Source organism: Giraffa tippelskirchi, chromosome 9 (genome assembly GCF_054371585.1).
Source record: "Giraffa tippelskirchi isolate mGirTip1 chromosome 9, T2T-mGirTip1v1.2.pri, whole genome shotgun sequence".
NCBI lineage: Eukaryota > Metazoa > Chordata > Mammalia > Artiodactyla > Giraffidae > Giraffa > Giraffa tippelskirchi.
In genome coordinates this window covers 148,562,621-148,576,708 of record NC_137283.1, presented here as the reverse complement: position 1 = coordinate 148,576,708, position 14,088 = coordinate 148,562,621, and the positions used below count along the sequence as shown (strand labels likewise).

The window sequence follows — 14,088 nt, the reverse complement described above, 5'->3', positions numbered from 1 at the left end:
GGCTACAGGCAGCTACACACATTCTGCATGTAAACCTGTGATTATATATCAGGCTGCTCTTCTTTATTACTCAGCACAAACCTGGTCCCTGTAACTTCTACTTATTGTTCCTGTTCCTAATGTATGGCTCAGAGGGTAAAGTGTCTACCTGCAATGCGGGAGACCTGGGTTCGATCCCTGGATCGGGAAGATCCCCTGGAGAAGGAAATGGCAACCCACTCTGGTACTCTCGCTTGGAAAATCCCACGGACAGAGAAGCCTGGTAGGCTACAGTCCATAGGGTCACAAAGAGTCGGACACGACTGAGCAACTGCACTCACTAACGTATAAATAAAAAATAATTGTTAAGTCTTCTACATCATGGTCCTTAAGATATCTGAAATCATCATGTCCAACTTCAATCTCCTTTTCAAGGCTAAACTTCTTTGTGTGTGTATGTGTGCTTTCTCCTCATTGTTCTTTATATATCTGGACCTCCCTCCCAGACATGTGGAAGCTTGGGGCTCTGATGCTGGTGGCGGTGCCATCATATTCCAGGAACCTGAACCAGGCCTGGGCAGGGAGGCACGGCTTCCAGCTGTTTGCAGACTACAGTCTGTGGGAGGCTTGAGGCAGTGGGAGGCAGGAACTGCAGGAGATTCATTTACAGAAACTGGACTAACTGTTCAAACAAGCAGTCAACACCCACCTCTCCCCTTCTCAAACTTCAGCTTACATCAGAATCTCCTGGAGGGGAACACAGAGGGCTGGTCTCCACCCCCAGAGTTTCTAGCAGGTCTAAGCTGAGCTGTGAGAAACTGAATTTCCAACAATTCCCAGGTAATGCTGCTCTGCGGGTCTGGGACCACATTTGGAGAACCACTGCTGCAGATGATGGGATGATACTGAGAGGCAGTTTGAGAAAAGGATAGATGGCTTAATATGAACTGTAAATGAACACAGGTCAGGACTAAGACTAGGGTGGGCAGGTGAGGTACCTGCCCTGGGTGTAAAATGTAAGAAAAGTGGTCACTGTCAGGGTTACACAAGTACAGGGCCATGCACAGGGAGAAAGACAGCTGGCCAGAATGGTTTTCATGCTGCGACGTGGCCTCCATGGTAAGCAGAACGTTGGCTTGCAAAGATGTGAGCATAGAATAGACATATAAGAGGGTTCCTGTTTCCCTAACATTCTGGTGACTACTTCTTCCAGCAATAAGTGCCACAATCCACCCTCCCTCCATGGAAAAAAATTTCATGAAATTTTGGGCAGGGGGATAGGAGGGTTGCATTCTGTTGTTGAGTCAGACTCTTTGTGATCCCATGGACTGCAGCATTGCATTCTAAGAAATATTTAAAGTCAGACGGTGTAAGAGTATAATAAAAAATTCCATTCATATCCTGAAAATATTTGAATTGAATTTCTTTTTCCAGAAGTGAAATCACACAAAGGACAGCAGGTAGTAAGTAAAGGTTGCGATCCATGAACTATTATCGTATGATTTCTATCCTCAAAGGCTTTCCCGTCTCCTAGGAGACAGACATGTAAATAAGTGATTCTACACTGCAGAGTGAAATGAGCAGAGGTCCAGTAACATGGTTACCAACTGACTGCCACAGGAGTAGAGGACAGAGGGGCGCTAAGGATGTCCCTGTATGTTACTGATTGTGTGCTCCAAGTAAACTTACTGAAAAACTGTGTCCCCCCCCCCCCCCGAGAAACCTGAAATCAGCAGCCAGAATTTTCAGACAGGGAGAGATGACAGGGAGAGCTGGCGAAGTTCTCCACCAGCCCCGATGTCCTAACCTGGGGCCTTCCTCCACAGCTGCTGGTGGCCCCAAGGGGACACTGCCCTCCTGCCCCCCACAGCCATCTTACTCTTTAACATGAGAGAAATTCAGTCTCAAGTTTGGCAAGAACTTAAGGGTGTTATCTGTTTTCTTATATATATATATATGTATATATAATATTAAATAAATATTTGATAAATATAACATATATAAATATTAATTTATATGTAATTATAAATATATACTTATAAATTAATTAATCTATTTATTTTTGGCTGTACTGAATCTTCGTTGCTGTGCGTGGACTTTCTCTAGTTGGGGTACACAGGCTTCTCATTGCAGTGGCTTCTCTTTTTACAGAGCATGGTCTCTAGAGCAAGGGCTTCAGTAGTTGTGGCCCATAGGTTTAACTGCCCCTTGGCATTCGGAATCTCCCCAGACCAGGGATCAAGCTGGTGTCCCCTGTATTCCTAGGTGGATTCTTAACCACTGGACCACCAGGGAAGCCCGTCTTTTAAATACGTATTTATTTATTTTTGGCTGTGCTGGGTCTCAGTTGCAGTACATGAGATCTTGGTTTTGACAGGTGGGCTCAGTAGTTGTGGCGAGCATGGGTCTAGTTGTCCCTGAGAATGTGGGATTTTAGTTCCCTGACCAGGGTTCGAACCCACGTCCCCTGCATTGGAAGGTGGATTCTCAACCACTGGACCATCAAGGAAGTCCCCAAGGGTGTCATCTGTTCCATCCTCCAACTCCAGGTAGAATTTTACTTTCATAATCAAGACAAATAAATGCTAGCAATAAACTCTTTTTGAAAGTCTTCAGGGAAGGAAGTTTCACAGTGCTGCCTGTAAATTGTTGCTATGCCTGTTTGTGTTCCCCCAAATTTCATGTGGTGAAACCATAATCTCCAATGGGAGGATGTCTGGAGGTGGGCAGTTTTGGAGGTGATTAGGTTTAGATGAAGGGCTTCCCAAGTGGTAAAAAACCCACTTGCCAATTTGGGAGACACAAAGAGATGTGGGTTCGATTCCTGGGTCAGGAAAATCCCGTGGAACAGAGCACGGCAACCCATTCCGATATTCTTGCCTGGAGAATCCCTTGGACAGAAGAGCTACAGTGCATAGGATTGCAAAGAGTCGGACACAACTGAAGTGAGTTAGCACAGCAGAGCAGGTTTAGATGAGGTCATGAGGGTGGAATTCCCATGATGGGATTAGCATCCTTATAAGAGAAGGATGACACCAGAAATTCCGTTCTCTCCACCACTTGAGGATACGAGAAGATGGTCATCTGTGGACCAAGAGGGCCCTCACTCAGACTGCAACCAAGCTGACACCCTGATCTTAAACTTCCAGGCTGCACAACTGTGAGAAATAAATGCCTGCTGTTGAAGCCCCCAGATGACGGTGCTCTCAACAGCAGCCTGAACTAAGACAGTTGCTTACCAGAGGGGCACTTCCTTTGCTGCAGCTGAATCTCTGTCCTTTCAATCTCTTTTTTCTTTGCCCATTTCGATTATCCCTTACTAATCAGCTAGAAAAGCAACCACCAGCCAGTTTTATAGGAGTCAAAAAAGTCCCCCTTCAAGGTATGCTAGGTGCTGGGAATGACGGGCAGCTCAGGTTCCAGCAGGTGAAGTCAGAGCCTGAACCTGAAGTCCCTGTTTAGGGGAGGCAAGAACTCTGAAGCTCTTTGGTACTGAGCAAGTGCCTTGTTCCAGGCAAAGTAAGGAAGAGGCTGAGGCAGAGCCCTGAACTGCTCCATTAGGTCCGGACCTTCTCTCTCCCTGGGCAAGTGGTTGGAAATTATTTGCAAGCAAAGTTAGAATCTAGGCACGCTTCCAATTATCTATGCCCTACATGGATAACCTGGATCAATTTCCTAAGTTAGGAAAGAGGAGAATTGGGTTTTAGTTCTGTGTGATATCATACATGGTAACTTTCCCAGTGTGGATTTCAGTTGATACATCTGTAAAACGAGGGACTTGGGTTAGATATAGTCAAAGCTATGATTTTTCCAGTAGTCGTATACGGATATGAAAGTTGGACCATAAAGAAGGCTAAGTGCCAAAGAATTGATGCTTTCGAACTGTGGGGCTGGAGAAGATTCTTGAGAGTTCCTTGGATTGCAAGGAGATCAAACCAGTCAAGGGAAATCAACTCTGAATATTCATTGGAAGAACTGATGCTAAAGCTCCAATCCTTCAGCCACCTAATGTGAAGAGCTGACTCATTGGAAAAGACCTTGATGCTGGGAAATATTGAGGGCAGGAGGAGAAGGGAATGACAAAGGATGAGATGGTTGGATGGCATCATTGACTCAATGGACATGAGTTTGAGCAAACTCTGTGAGATAGTGAAGGACAGGGAGGCCTGGTGTGCTGCAGTCCATGGGATCACAAAGAGTCAGACACAAGTGAGCGACTGAATAGCAACAGCAAAGAGTCATATTAGCGTAAGGTCCCATCTAGCTCTTAAACTAATTGTTTTTCATGAAATGTAAAAGCTATCAAAATTATTAATATGTTTTATCTATTAGAGAAGAAGCTGCTCAGATTTCATTTTGTATCTCTCTGTTCAAGACAAATGGACATTGCTCACCAACAGTTTTGCTGTAGCCCTTTTGCTAAAGGATGTTTGTCCACCCACCAAATTGTGCATTCCAGGCTTGCCACACAACCTGAGCCTGTCACTGCACGTCACCAGGCTAATTTGTCCTAATCCCCTCAAATTCATAGCCCTGTGGATGGGTTTTCCTATTGGCAAACTCAAGGCTAATTAATGGGCAATTACAACAGGGAACATGGAGGTAGAGAGGGTCAGCAGAAAGGGACAGATGAATATTACCTGGAGTAATTCACTAAATTTAAATCAGAAAATATTAACCTCTTTTCAGGAAAACATATGGCAATGCCGAACTTACAGAGTTCAAATACCAACGTGGCTAAACCTCCAGGGTTGGTGAGGACAAGAGGCACTTGTAACAGAAGCTTCACTACACAGCCTATCGGTAAGCAGTGCTTTGACATCACATGAGTTGGTTGGCTGGTTCCTTCTCCATAAAATTGTTATTTTAACCCCCAAACTACCTAGGATAATTTCCAGCCTGCTGACGGGAAATCAAAGTGCAGCAGAATGATTTTCCCTGCAGTAAAAGGCTGCCCAGGAATGCACTGGAGATGGTCAAAAAATACACTTTGCTCCCAGAGGCCTTTTCCCTGCTTCCTATTTCACGGTCTCTCTGCCCACCTCCTTCAGAGGCTATACACAAAGGCTACACTGATTGGAATCAAGTTGAAAGCATCGCCTATATTCAAGTGAGATAAAGAAAGAGTGCCTTGAAGTTAAGGAGAGCCTGCTATGCAGTCTCAATTTTCTTTACTGTTATCTCCTAATCACCTTTTCTTCAATACAGAGGCTATTTTATTTTTAATTTGTCCTTTAGAAGAAGATATTTTGGGGGGCTGGGGATTCATCTGGATTATCTTTAGGTAGAGATCATTCCAATCCAAGTGCACACACACTATGCCAGTGATCTCCAGGGCTTCAGATTCCAATCTGGGTACTCTCTGTGGCTGAGAAAAGAAGGAGGATGGGACTTCCCTGGTGGTCCAGTGGCTAGACTCCATGCTTCCAATGCAGGGGGCCTGGGTTTGATCCCTGGTCAGGGAGCTAGATCCCACATGCCTCGACAAAGATCAAGAATCCTGTGTGCCACAACTAAGACCCATGCAGCCAAACAAATAAATAAATAGAAAAGAGAATAGAAAAGAAGGACAAAAAATGGGAAAGGTTAGTAGCAACTTCAGTGATTCTGCCAGACCTCACCATGGTCATTACCATTTACCCTCCAATAAATGGACCTCCTGGTCTGGGACTGCCAAAATGATTTGTGTCAGACTGCAGAGCTGTCACATCCAGTAATAGCAAGGACAGATAGGAAATTTACAGCTACTAGTCATTGAACACGATCACTGAGCATATTACCAGGCACTGTGCTGGTTACTGTACAGATATAATCTCACGTGATCCTCAGGTCAGTTCTCTGGGAAGCTGATATTACCCCCATTCTCCAGGTTATGAAACAGAATCCTACAAGGTTAAATGACTTGCTTAGGGTCATGGAACTAGGAGGTAACAGAGCTGGGGTGAGACCCAAATCTTTCTGACTCTAAAATGGGTGCTCTTTCCATCCTTCTTCCCTGAGCCTCCAGAGTAGAGAGTATTCTATTATCAGTTTCACTTTCTGGTAGTATTGATATTTCATATTCAATTGTGATCGTAGTCATGTGGGAGCAAAATATGCAAGGCCATGCATCTTCTCTTTATTAATAGAAAACTGGGCTATGATTATTTGTGCACATTTGTCTTTAGTATCTTTATTACACATGCATCAGTTTAATACCAAAGCAGAAGCTTTATGTATTGGGCCCTTGGTACCAATATGTTTAGATTATGTATAGCTCTGAGCCTGTTTTACTATAACAGGGCCTCATTCTCTCAAACATATCCATCAACCATCCATCAGTGTAATATACATCACTCATTTTAGAACACATTTCCATCAGACCTTTTCTCACTCCACTTTCTATTACCACATATGGCAATTACAAGTTTAAAAATCAGAAGGCTATAAAGTGAATAATCTAAAAATGATTAATTTTGCTCTGTTAGAAAGCTGTCGCTTCTGTTCTTATGAGCTGATAATAATAACCTTGTCATTCCCCCATTTCTTTTCTGTGATATAGGATATGTGTTAATTTGTGAGCGCCGCCATAACAAAGAACCACAAACTGGATAGCTTAAATAACAGAAATTCATCGTCTCAGTTCTGGAAGAGAGAAGTCTGAGACCAAGTTCAGCAGGGGTAATTTCTTCTGAGGACATAGGGAGAATAAGTTCCATGCCTGTCTCCTAGCTTTCTGGTGTTTGGCTGGCCATCTTTGGCATTCTTGACTTATTGGCACATCACTGATCTCTGCCTTTGTGTTCCCATGGCATTCTCCCTGCCAGTGTGTCTGTGCCCAAATTTCTCCTTTTTATAAGAACACCAGTCACTTTGGATTAGGGCCCCATCCTGCTTCTCCAGTGTGACTTAGTCCCACCCACTAACTAATTGCATTAGCAATAAACTTATTTCCAAGTAGGGTCACATTCTAACGTCCTGGAGGTTAGGACTCCAGCAAGTGTTTTGAAGGGCGACAGTTCAACCTGTAACAGTCTGGTTGAATAGCAGGTGAGTCAGTGTGGGTGGACCAGCATTGAGCACATCTGAGATGTTCATTGAGGAGCGGGGTGCGACCTTGACACTGAGGAAGCACTGATGCAGGAGTCCCAGGTCTGCCACGATGCTGCACACACTCCAGGATGGACATTGACATATCCACATATGTGCATTAACACATCCATTGCAACGCCAGGTAGGAGGTGCTATTTTGGAGATGTGAGAGAAGCTGCTGCAAGAGGGTAGAGCCCAGCACTAAATTTGCTGGGAATTGCTTGGGAAGAATTTCTTAAAACGCCTACTGCTCCTGATCAACTGCTCATCAAATTCAAAAAACAAGGGCAAAGTTTCAATATGACTCACTGTTGTCTAATATCAGAGCACTCATGCACTTCTTAGCAGTCAAACTTAGAGAAAGAGGCTTGTTTTAGGAGGAAGCATCAATCAACATTTTTAAAGAGTAGGTGTCCTGATCTCTTTGCATAACATTTTCTCCTTTTGGTGATTTGATTAGGAATAAGCCTAAAATAGAATGTGATGGATAGAAGTGTGTTCAGCCTACAAATACATCTTTGTGTTTTCTGGTTTTGTCTCTCTTGGAGTTGTAAGTCAAATTACATATGAACCAATATATCCCAGTGTAAATATGGCATAGGAAAAGGATTTATAATATTCAACGATGGGTTGCTTATGCCAAACAACATGAGTATTTTACACTCCCACACCATAAGATGACATACATACCCTCAGTGTTTGCCGCAGTGAGATTTGACCTGAATTTGTAGTAACCACCCCACACATTATAACTTAAAATTTGTTGTATGCATGGCACAGCATTGATCAGTGTCATGTCTGAAGTGGTGGATGGTAAATTCACACATTACATCTGAAGTCTGTGTCTCAGGCAAGGGCAATGGCTGTCTAATTAATTTCTGTAGGATGTCAGTGCACTTTTAAATTTTAATATTAATGGCAATCATTAAAAAAGTACCATTGGTATTTCATGAAATGAAGGAAACTATATATTTAAGCATTTATAAGTAGCTAGAAATCAGCCTATTTTACTTTTAATTATTCTACTTTACTCTGGAAATATAATTTTCACACTCTAATCACAAGATAGACAAATAGACATGCTTATCAATAGCCTATGATTTAAATACACAAAAGCCTTCAACTTACTGCACCTCAAGCGCTCTTTGTCATGGCAATATCATTCTCTCCATGATTAATTCTGGGCTCCTAAAATACTGTGGGTTGATTCCCAAACTTTTTTGGCATGAGGGACCAGGTTTTTGGGGGGACAGTCTCAGGATGATTCAAGCACATTAAATTTATTGTGCACTTTATTTCTATTAATATTATGTTGTGATACATAATGAAATAATTTTACAACTCACCATAATGCAGAATCAGTGAGGGCTTTGAGCTTGTTTTTCTACAACTAGATGGTCCTATCTGGGAGGTGGTGGGAGACAGTGAACACCTGAGGTGTGTTGTGTTCCTATGAGAATCTAATGCCACTGCTGATCTGATAGGCGGTTGAGCTCAGGCAGCAATGCAAGCGATGGGGAGCAGTTGTAAATACAGATGAAGCTTCACTTGCCCACCGCTCACCTCCCGCTGTGCCGCCTGGCTCCTAACAGGCCATGGACTGGTATAGGTCCATGGTCTTGGGGTTGGTGACGCCTTCTCGAAAGGATGATGGTAGAACCTTTGCAGCATGTAAGGTGCAAGGTGCAGGATTAAGTGACGCCTCTTTTCCTGGCACGGTGGCAGAGATTTGGTAAGAGTTGAGCAATTGGATGTCCCCATCAGGGAGACTCTTTCCCATGGCGGGACCTCTTCAAGTTTATTCTTACTAAGTCCCTAGGGAGTCACTGAGCAACCATTCTCCCCATGAAAAGTGGAGTAAGTTATTATTCTATGTATGTCTTAAGGCTGAAAATGCATAGATGACTCCTCTGAACCTCTATATTCATTTGGAAAATCTGCATTTAACAACTGTGGGGTATGGAAAAAAGGTGATCCAGATTATCTTGGGAAGGAGAAAAACACCAAGCATGTTTAGAGTTTTGATGGGGGATAACTCTTAAGCTCCAGCTGCCTCCCTATCCTTCCACTGAGATGTCCTGCAGGCCCTTAAACTTGACACGATCAAATTTAAAGTCATGGATTATCCCTCTCCTCCTGCCACATTTCTCCAGCATAGCAAATTCTGTTTCCAAAGATTAGCACGTGATGTCCCCCTCCACTTAGTTACCCAAGTTCAAAACATCGCCATCATCTACTCCACCCTTCCATTTACATCCACAACCACTTTCACTATGTCCTATTCTTTCTCCTCTGGATGTCTCCTGATCAGTCCTTATCTGATATCCATTTTCTGCACTCCTGCCTGAGTTCAGACATCAGTATCTCTCCCATGGACAACGCAACTGAACTGGACTTTCCATACATAGAACCTGCCTGACCCTACACTAAGCTCTGGCTTTTATGCTGCCAAATGCACAGTAAAAGTCATATTACCTTCCTATTTCAAATCCTCTGAGTCTACCTCTGTCTACAAGGTAAAGTTAAAGCATCTCAGTAAGGCAGACAAGGTCTTTCTCCATTTGGCCTTAACCTCCTTTCTAACCTGATCTCCTCCTTTCCCTGACCCTTTATTTTGAAACAGATCATGTACTTTCATGCCTCTGTGGAGTTGCCTCTGCCCGTAATTCCTTCTCCTCTCTTCTATTGAATGTCAACTTATCTTTTAAGACCAAGTTGATTCAACCTTTTATTGGTCAAACCTGTCAAGGCCTTCTTCACTATTACTGAGCATAATTACTTTCTTCTTCTTTGTGCATGCAGTATCTTATGCATACTTTATTCTTACTTGTAACAGAATTGAAGTGTAATTCTTTATCAATCTTTCCACCTAGGTTACTCATTCCATTAGGGTAGGAATTGTGTCTCATTTATGTTTCAATTTCTAGAGATTGTCTAAAACATAGTTTAATACTTTTTGATGAATCAATGAATGAGGATGGAAGTCAAATTCATCATTTCCTTAACGTTAGGAGTGGGTTTTTCCCTTTCATTTTCATAATTCTATTCTAGATAAGGAATAAGATAGGAAAGCCTATCCTATCAAGTCTTATTATCGAACAATATAGTATTGACAAAGAAATTGGCAATTAGAACAATGAAAGAGAATAGACAGCCCCTGAATGGACACAATCACAAACTTGACTTGTGACATTTTTGCCTGTTATCAGTGAGGAAAGAATGGGCTTTTCAAAAAATGGTGCTGGAGCAGTTGTTTATCCATATGGGATAAAATGCAATTGTATGTCTATCTTTCACTATTAAGTTTAGGTGAATTAAAGATTTTAAAAGTGAAAAGGACAACTATTAGTATGAGATTTTTAAAAAAAAAATTAGAGGAAAATATCTTTATGATCAAGAGGGATTTATTAAACATGAAATGAAAAAGCAAAAACCCAAAGGAAAAACACTGAAATATACTATATTAAAATTTAAAAAGTCTGTTCATGGAATTATAGCATAAAGAAAGTGAAAAGACAAATCATGAACTTGGGAAAAATATTTTCCTAACATATATAACTAGTATTCCAGTATGCTATTTAGCACACCACTCTCAAACATAAACAGGCAGAAAAGGATCTCCAGGCTTTGAGGAAAGCATTAAATGTGAAAAACAAAAATCACTGTGACAAAAAGAAAAGCAAAACAACTTGGAGCATGTAAAGAATATGTTAGAAAAAGACAACTTTGAAATCTTTGAGTTTACAAAGAACTGTATCTATTAAATAACAGGATGTTATGCAAAAGAAAAATTCTAAGAAAAAATGATTTCTTGGAAAAAGTAAAAGCTTGATGGCAGAAATGAAAAGCTAAATCGAAGGATAAGAAGATAAAGTTGAATAAAACTCCCAGAAAACAGAGACTACGACAAAGGGATGGAAATAGGAGGAACAAATGAGAAAACACAAAGATTATACCAGGAGATCCAAAATCTGAAGGACAACCATCCCATAAGAAGAGAACAGAGAAATTAAACAGAGGAAAGCTATTAATGAATAGTTGAGGGGAAATTTTTCAGAACTGAACATGATTTTCCAAATTGAAAGACTCAATAAGTACGCAGCAGAATGGATGAAAACAGCCCCTATCTTGGAATGGCACATTGTCATGAAATTTCAGATCATTTGCAACAAAAAGTAGATTTTACAATCATGCAGAAAGAAAAATAGAGCTTTCATATAATGGATCAAGACACAGAAAAGCTTTAGACTTTTCAATAGCAAGACTGGAAGTTGATGTTTTCAAAATTCTAAAGGAAGATAATTTACAGCCTATACCTATCACTAGTCAATAAAGACACTTTTAGATGTTCATGTATCAAAAATGTATTATTCTTGCATCCTTTCTCACAAAGCTATTGGCACTTTGGCTACTAGCACTCTCACAAAGCTACTGTGCTCCACCAAAACAAGGGTTTAAACCCAGAGAAAGGAAGACCTGGAGCCCAGGAAATAGGAGATTTGCTGCAACAGAGAAGCAAAGGCAGTCAACTCCTAGAATGAATTCTCTAATGACAGCTGCTGACAATCCAGATTAAAACAGGTCAGAAGGTTTCTTCAAGAAGGTAAAAAGAATAGACTAGTATATTTGAACACTTTGAAAGGAGATTAATATAACTGAGGAAACTTTGGAAGTTGATTTTGTGAGGGGCCCATAAAAAACTAAATGAATAAAACAATAAGCTAATTATTAACCCAAAAGAAAACCCAGTGTTTCACAGGAAACAAAAAATAATCGTAGGTATCATATGTCCAGGCTGTGAATAGTGTTCACACAGTCATAATTATGTAAACTGTGACTAATGATATAACCAAAATATGTATGATTATTGGGAAGATGGAGAAAATGAGAAGTGTGAGTATGTGTGTGGGGAGATGGGATGTCTAAGACAGAACTAAATTCTCATATTTCAAAGTGGGAAGAAAAGAGGTATTTTTCTAAAACTGAAACACCATTAGTAACAATATAAACATTTTATTTAAGGATATATAGGTACGTATTTTAAAAATCCATTAAAAAGGTTGAAATCAGAAGTAGATTTTGGAGTGGAAACTGATTTTTTTATATATCAACACTTGTGGTACTATTTGCTTCCTATGTGTTTGTGCAATACAGATAAAACAACTGAATTTTAAAAATAAGTAACAAAATAATACATACAGTATAACATATTTTATAAAGACAAAACCAAACAATATATCACTTAGGAATGCATTCATATGTGGAAAATCATAAAAAAAATGATGAAATGAGTGACAGGGTAAATACAGTTTGTTTGTTTTTTTAAGAAAAACTGAAAACTTCAGTACAGCAATGAGCTGGAGTGGAGGGATAAGGATGGGGGGGAGGACCTTTCAGACAAACTCAACATTATTAGTAAACTTCTACTTCTTAAGTTGAATAATAGGTTCATTTGAGCATAAATAAATTAAAAATAGACTATATGCATCAAACATCATAGAAAAACAAAAGATGCTGCCTTTGCATAATGCATTCATAAAAACTTACAGAATATTGATTTCCTTTTTATCTATAGCTTGATGTTGGCCTTTAGTAGTAAATTTAGAAAGTTCACAGAGTTGACCATTATATGTAGACAGTGTCATGAAATAGATTTACTATCAATCAACTACATTAAGAACTTGATTATATGGGAAATTTCCATCTTTTGGTTAAAAGAATTCAACAAAAATAATTCTCAACTTGTCTCTCTTTGAATCACCTAGAGGATGCCATGGTTTATGATTATGATGTTTGTCTTTATTTGAGTTCTACTTGAGATTAACTGTTGCCAGTCCCACACCTTTCCTAACTGCTTTTCATGTTCACCTAAGCTGCTCGACTACCCATTAACACCAAGTGCCATTAGCAGTTATATTCCCTCCTTGACTACTCATGCTGAACTCGTCTGTAATAACAATGAGATAGACTGTTAGGAGGAATTCATCTTACACAGCACTGTTGAAAAACACCTCTAAGGTTTCCCCAAGTGATAGAAAACACTCCAAAACTTATAACAAGAGGACATCCAATCTCCCCAAATGGCTCTGGTTGTCAGTACTTTATTTTCAATACCAAATGTTGAAAAGTAATGTTTTTTTATCCAAGTTTCAAACTGTACTTACTGGTACTCATTTGCACAGCCTGAGAGACATTTACGTGGGATGACATTGAATTGAGCTTTCCATATTTCTGATTTACATCTCTTTTTTTGGGTAGGACATCTCTGACATAGCAAAACTATGTATCTGAAATCTGCTGATTGTCATTTGGTGGTGATGCTTTATTTGCACAGAGCAAAGCTACTGCCAAAATGGATTAGATTGCATCTTTGCCTTTAATATTTTGGAATTTTGAAAAATATTGAAAGAATAAAAATAATTTTAAGCAATATTCAATACTTATAGCTCGACAAATATTTATTGACTATATTTCTGACATGAATACCTTTAATAAGTTATTTTCCCATTTGCTGACGCCAATGGGTGGGACAACCCAAAGAGCTGCCAGACTAAGAACACTGTTGTTACCGTGAATTAAAGTCCCTTGTTAGACAGCTCTGACCATGCACTTGTTTTCTTTCCTTCTCTTCTTCTTCTTCTTTTATTATTATTTTTAATGGAGAGATACTCTATTCCCTTCTCTCTGATACTGAAAGAAAGGCAGGAGGGGAAAGGAACAATAAATTTAGCTGAAGGCCAACGAGGGCACCCCACTAATGGCTCTCTCTCCTCCTGCCCCTGATTGCCTGAGAATAGGAAATCAGCCCACATCTATTGTTGTGATCCAGGAGCACAAGCTGTAATGTTGGTGAGTGAGCATGTGCTACTTACTCACTGCCTTTCTCCCTTCCAAGAGAAATAATTATCATGTTTAACGGATGTACTTCAGAGCAAATACCTTCTTCTGAGCTCACCAGTGCAAACGACGCAGTACAGCAGAGCTGGTCAGCCTTGATGAGAACACGTTGCCTTTGGAGCCACTATGTATAGACCATGA

The 14,088-nt window shown here is 40.4% G+C and overlaps 1 long non-coding RNA gene across 1 annotated transcript in view; it reads left to right on the top strand.

The window, feature by feature from the left end:
• LOC145521385 (uncharacterized) overlaps positions 1-14,088 on the top strand; it is a 67,910-nt gene that overhangs the window by 15,605 nt on the left and 38,217 nt on the right. Inside the window, exon 2 of the long non-coding RNA XR_014065361.1 lies at positions 4,669-4,782. This is a non-coding gene — a long non-coding RNA (uncharacterized LOC145521385). The remainder of the gene's footprint in view (positions 1-4,668; positions 4,783-14,088) is intronic.